This window comes from Musca vetustissima, unplaced genomic scaffold, assembly GCF_032173495.1.
Source record: "Musca vetustissima isolate MV318-11 ecotype Yass unplaced genomic scaffold, APGP_CSIRO_Mvet_v1 utg28967, whole genome shotgun sequence".
NCBI classification, from domain to species: Eukaryota; Metazoa; Arthropoda; class Insecta; order Diptera; family Muscidae; genus Musca; species Musca vetustissima.
In genome coordinates this window covers 36,486-42,486 of record NW_026881305.1, presented here as the reverse complement: position 1 = coordinate 42,486, position 6,001 = coordinate 36,486, and positions in this window count along the sequence as shown.

The window sequence follows — 6,001 nt, the reverse complement described above, 5'->3', positions numbered from 1 at the left end:
AAAAAAACCGTAGATTTAAAATCCTGAACTCACAAAACGAAATTATTATTTTTTAAAAACGAAAATAAATCCCGTACGCGGAAAACATAAATCTACAAAAAAATACACACCAAAAAAAACCAACGGAAGTTACGACCCAATGGAAAGAAAAACTTACGAACGTATTTTTATATAGTTATATAAGGAAAAATACATATGTATTTTTTTTTAATTTTTCTTGTTGAGGAACATTTAGAAAAAAAAAAGAAAACGACAAACTCGAATTATTATATATATACATGTATATATAAAACTCTTTTTTTATACTTTATATATAAATAAAAAAATTATTAAATATTTTTTTTTTTTAAAAAACACAAGAAAATCAATCAAACAAACAAACCTGAGCAAAACAGCAGAAACAACAACAACAACCGCAAATCCACCATCAACATTTGCCCCTCACCACCACCATCATTTACATATATATTATATATATACACTTATGTATAAGTAGTATATACATACATATATGATATGAATACAATAAGCATCATGTAATGATATGAGGAGACAATAAATAATCTTACATACATATACTTCTATATACATACATATATATACCACATACATATATACAATTTTTTTAAATAAGAATGCTATTAATTTTACTGCTATTATTTATGTACAATGTTAAAATAATCTTAATATTAATAATGAGATAATAGAAAGATGAATGATGAAGTGCCATGCATATACACAGTTTTATATATACAACAAAAAAAACCAAATTACAACAACAACAACTAAAAACAATTTAACAATAAAGGATAAACTAAAACCACGCAAAACCAAAAAAAAGGGAATTACATATGGATGATAAAAGTGACAGCACATATGTAAATATTTTCCCAAATTTGGTGTGCTCCATTCCGAATTCTCAAAAAAATATTGGGAATATAATTCGAGCACATATAGCCTTATGGATTGAAAACGAAATGAGATCGTACGTGTTTTCTGAGCACGTACAAATTGAAAAATAACTCTGAAGTAATATTTAACGTGTTTTTACAATATTTATTTAAAAAATACAGTATTTACATTAGTTTTTATAGTAAAATTAAAGAAAATAAAGGATTCCTTCTATTAAAAACAGCGCCTAACATTTTTGAGATCAAAAATCTACTTTTAAGATTTCCAATAGTCCTTTTAATAATGTTTCTTGCAGATGTGTGCACTTTATTATATCGATGTTGACAAGATCCATGCTCCACTTCATTATAGGGCGTCATCAAAAATGTTTCTAAAGCGTAACCACTGTCTCCTAGAAGCCAACTATTTTGCATACAATTTCGTCTTTTGTTAATGCTGCCTAGCTGCACTCATATGCCAAATAAAAGCATCATGGCTGGATCCAGGTCTGCAGCTGTCCACAGCTTGCACACACTTTGTCTTCCAGGACTTTCATTACTCTCCACAATATTTGTTGTGCGATCAACACTTATATTTAAATCATTTACCACTACCCTCTGAAACCCACAAACAGCCAGAAATCTAAAGGTACCTGCTAACTGGATGCTTTCGGGAATGACACCCTTGTGTATGAAAGGATCCACTTCTCTCAAAATATCCATAAATGCTTATTTGCAAAAATCTTTTTTTGAAAAGTACGCATATCATGAGTTCAGTGGCAAAAATGTCTAAATAATTTATATTTATAAATATTTTGAAGTTCCTTGCCTTCTAAAAGCGGTGAAATGTGTATGTATACGTAAACAAATAACAGCTGACAAATCGACTTCATTTAATTTTAATACTAGTCTAAACAGTTCTGATTTGATATCTCGATTTACAAATCGAGTCGATTTAGAAGGCATAGTCTAAAAGCGACTTGATACAATAATGTGATGCATCGAAACAAAACAGCGGTTTTTATTTTATGGTTGGCAATAAGGTCATCCAGGGAGACCAGGTGGATATCAGCTGCTTTTCAAGTTTGTTGTCAAAATCCATTATTGTGAGTTGACGTCCATTATGAAAACGTAAACAAAGTCCAAAGTTGAGAATTAACAGCTGACTTTTTAAATCTAGCGTATACCAAGGCCTATAAATAAGGTCATCCAGGCAGACCAGCTGGATATCAGCAGCCACTCAAGTTTGCTGTCAAAATTCATTATTGTGAATTGACTTCTATTATGAAAACGTAAACAAAGACCAAATTTTTGACATTAGACCTGAGAAAAACAGCTGTTTTCCGATTTCAATTGCTGGGTGACCTTATTAATAGATCTTTATATAAACCATTCATTAATCAAAGAATTATTATTAGTAATATGCATAAATTATACATTGAAATATTTAATACTTACATGTGTAGTCAGCTGTTGCAAATTTTTACACAAATTAACATGATATTCTCCATTTGTTTAAAATCGCCAATTGTTTACCTTTAGAGCTTTCTTCGGAAAAAGGCGAAAGTGAGAAAAATCTCCCTCTTCTATTCATTCAGACAAATCTGATTTGTCTTCAAATTTATTGTGGACGCAGCCCATAGAGATTTACAATATCGTGGAATTACATACCGTACTATGGTCGAGTTTATAAATAGAACAGTTTTACTATGGAAGGTGGACAACTATTTAACTGTCCATATTGATGTGTACATCGTTCTGACCACCGCATATCTGCTGCTCCCAAGCGCTGCCGACAAAAGTGTTAAATTTTTTTAAATCCAATATTAAGCGAATGGAATGTCCGATTTGTCCCGAACTCAACACATCATCGTATTTTTACCAACTCTAAATCAAGTTCAAAAATGGGACCCATTGGTCTACTCCTTCTCACGAAAATTTTGATTATTTTTAATGCAATAACAATCGTATAGAATGTCCGATATGATCCAAAATATTTGATATTTGTTTTAAACTTAAATTAATTTCGAAGATGTGACCAATCGGTTCACTCCTCCTGCTACCTCTCACACACATACTTTCAGCCCAATCGTCAAAAATAATTCCGTGCTGAATTTCTTTATTCTCCCTTTTTCCCAATCATAAAGAAAATTCCGCGTGGAATTAAAGGAAGAAAGGAGAAAATCTAGGCCTCATAACAAAGTTCGATTTGTGTCTTTCCTCTCAAAATATCTCACAAACAAAATCGAAGGGAGATAAAAATGTAATTATGGGTTTCAAATGTAAATCGAAATAGAAATTAATTAATTATTTGTAGGTCGAAGACAAATAAAACCCAATTGCAGCATTTAGTGGAAAAATTTGGAAAAAACGGAAAATCGCCGAATGGAAAAACGTTCATTCTTCAAAATTACTTAAAATAGTTTTGGGCTGACAAAAAAAAAATGTAAGGCAAAAGGCTGCACAGAATTTAAAATACAAAACAGGATCAGGAACTTTTTGGCACTTTTATCCACTTAGGACAAAGGTGAGCTTCGAAAACAGTCACCACCTCGGAGAGGTTAGAACTAAATGTTAATTGTTCCATACAAACGTCAGAATCCTTTCCAACGTCAGTTCAATATCCACCTTCACCAAAAAAAAAAAAAACGTAACGCGGCACTCAACTTAGTAATCATTGGAATTCAAGATTTGTTTTTTCTTGTAGGAGTATGTTGCGTCAAAACTTGCAACAAGTATTGTAATGCTGGTTTGCTTACCCGGTAGTATTTGTTGAATCTGTTAGGAAGTACATATCAGATGTTTCAATTATTTTTAACTTTTACAATAATTGTGACAATTCAGGAGGATTAGATCTATCTCGTAATTGTCTTCTTGACAATACTATTCATTTTTTTTTTTTTTTGGTTTCAATTCGTTATTTCTTTTTAATTATTTGGAACAACATAAACACTTTAAATTTGTGCAAACAAATAAGGGCATACAAAGTATGAAAAAGACCCACAGTTGATTAAAAAGAGATGCCATATTCCTATATTTTCACGATTGGAGGATTTTTCTCTCGAGAGAAATGCTTTCCGTGGGAATAGAATTTCTCCCACATTTTGGCGATTGTGCTGATAAATTTCAACTCCGCTGTTTTGAAATTGCTTGGACAAGTTGGTTATCAAGACCAAATTGTCTAAGAACATATTTTAGGATTATCACAGCAATCTATGTCGCGTTGCTTAAAACAAGTTTGCGAGGTGATTAAGGAAATATCTTGTCCCAAGCACATACAATTTGAGTTAACCGCGGAAAAGCAAATTGAAATAAAAAGAGGTTTTTTTCCATACGTGTGGAATACCTGAAATGATTCGATCGGCCAGGAACGAACACCATAAAATCTACTAAAGTTTGGAACTGATGTTGCTGAGCCTGCAACTTTTTTTTGGATTTTCATTAAAATAATTAACACTTTATAAATAAAATCTTTAATTGTGCTTACTTACATGTTTCGCTTCCTTTGAGTTTACTAATTTATTAACGTATTACAGAGTGCGGTGATGCCACATATGCGTAAAGTAGATGCGAAAAGGAATTAGAGAGTGCCAATACGTTTTTTCACGTACTTAAAAAGTGGTATCGAATGCCAGTATTATTGCCCTCAGATGCATCCTGTACATATGACGACGTACTTGGTTTAAAAAATTATTTTTTCGATAAAACTGCAACTGGTCGCAAATACTTTCCGGTCACTTTTTTTTTTGGTACTGGAGTAATTTTGTGAATTTTTAGAACATACGTAACATAACATATTTAAAAAAAAAATGTCCTCCATATAGCCTATATGCTCGATTCGATTTATATCGATTAAAAAACAAATAACACAATTTTTGTATATGTATTTTAATTTTTTTTTTGTTCGGTTTTTTTTTCATTTTCATTTCCTTTATAAGTAGTATAAAAGGGGGGTTTGGATGTGTATGTTGTTGGTTGTGGTGTGTGAGTGTATGTCACGATCATTTTTTTTTCATCATAATCTTCATTCATCATCATCATGTGTATATATATAAATTCTAATATTTCTGCATTTGACATATCAAAATTACACAAATATATATATATATATATATATATATATTCTTTTTTTTAGTATATAATATGGCATAATCTACTTTTTTTGTTGTTGCTTGTTTGCTTTGCTTTGTTTTGGTTGATTTTTTTTCGAAAAAACACATTTTGCATGAATTGTTGTTGTTTTTTTTTAATTATTTATTGTGTTTTATTATTAATATTATTGTTTTTATTTATTTATTTTACAATTACATATGTACGTTGTTGTTGTTGGTTTTTTGTTTGTATTAAATTAACATGCAACATGTATATATAAAAAAAATTCTACATTCCACATTTAAAAAATAATGTTTCGTCCATACAAAAAAAAAAGAAAATAAAATAATTATATTTTTATGTATTACTTTTTAGGAGTTTATAGTTTTTTTATTTCTTTTTTTGTTTTTGTTTTGTGTTTTACTTTCTTGCTTGTTTTTTTGCATTTAAGTTCCTTTACAGATAATTTACAAAAATATGTTACATTTATTGTTGTTGTTGTTTTATTCATGAGGCTCTTACAATAGTAAAACTGTTAATAAAATTGATAAATTTAAAAAGTCGTTTAAAAAAATCTTTCTTGTTTTTTTTTCATTTTTTTTGTTTTCAAAATACTTAATAATTTATTATTTAGTTTTGGGTTGTATGTATGTATAAATTTATTACATATATAGCTTAGTATTTTGTTTTTATGTCTTTAAGAGACTTTTGTTGTTGGTAATATGACATAATGTTTTTTTGTTGTTGTTGTAATGAGATTTGTATATATGAAAAAAAACTAAAAACAATAATTGATGCATTCGGACTTTTGTTAAAACAAATACATACATAGATTTTACTTAAATCTAATAAAAATAAAAAATTAAACACATTTAAATATTATCTCAAAAAAAAAAACGAAACGAACCAACAAAATTTCTATGATTATTTGTTTAGAGTTTTAAAAAATTTAATTTAAATAATTTTTTTTATATATATCTAAAAAAATAAATTGTGCATTTTTTGAAAATAGGAGGAAA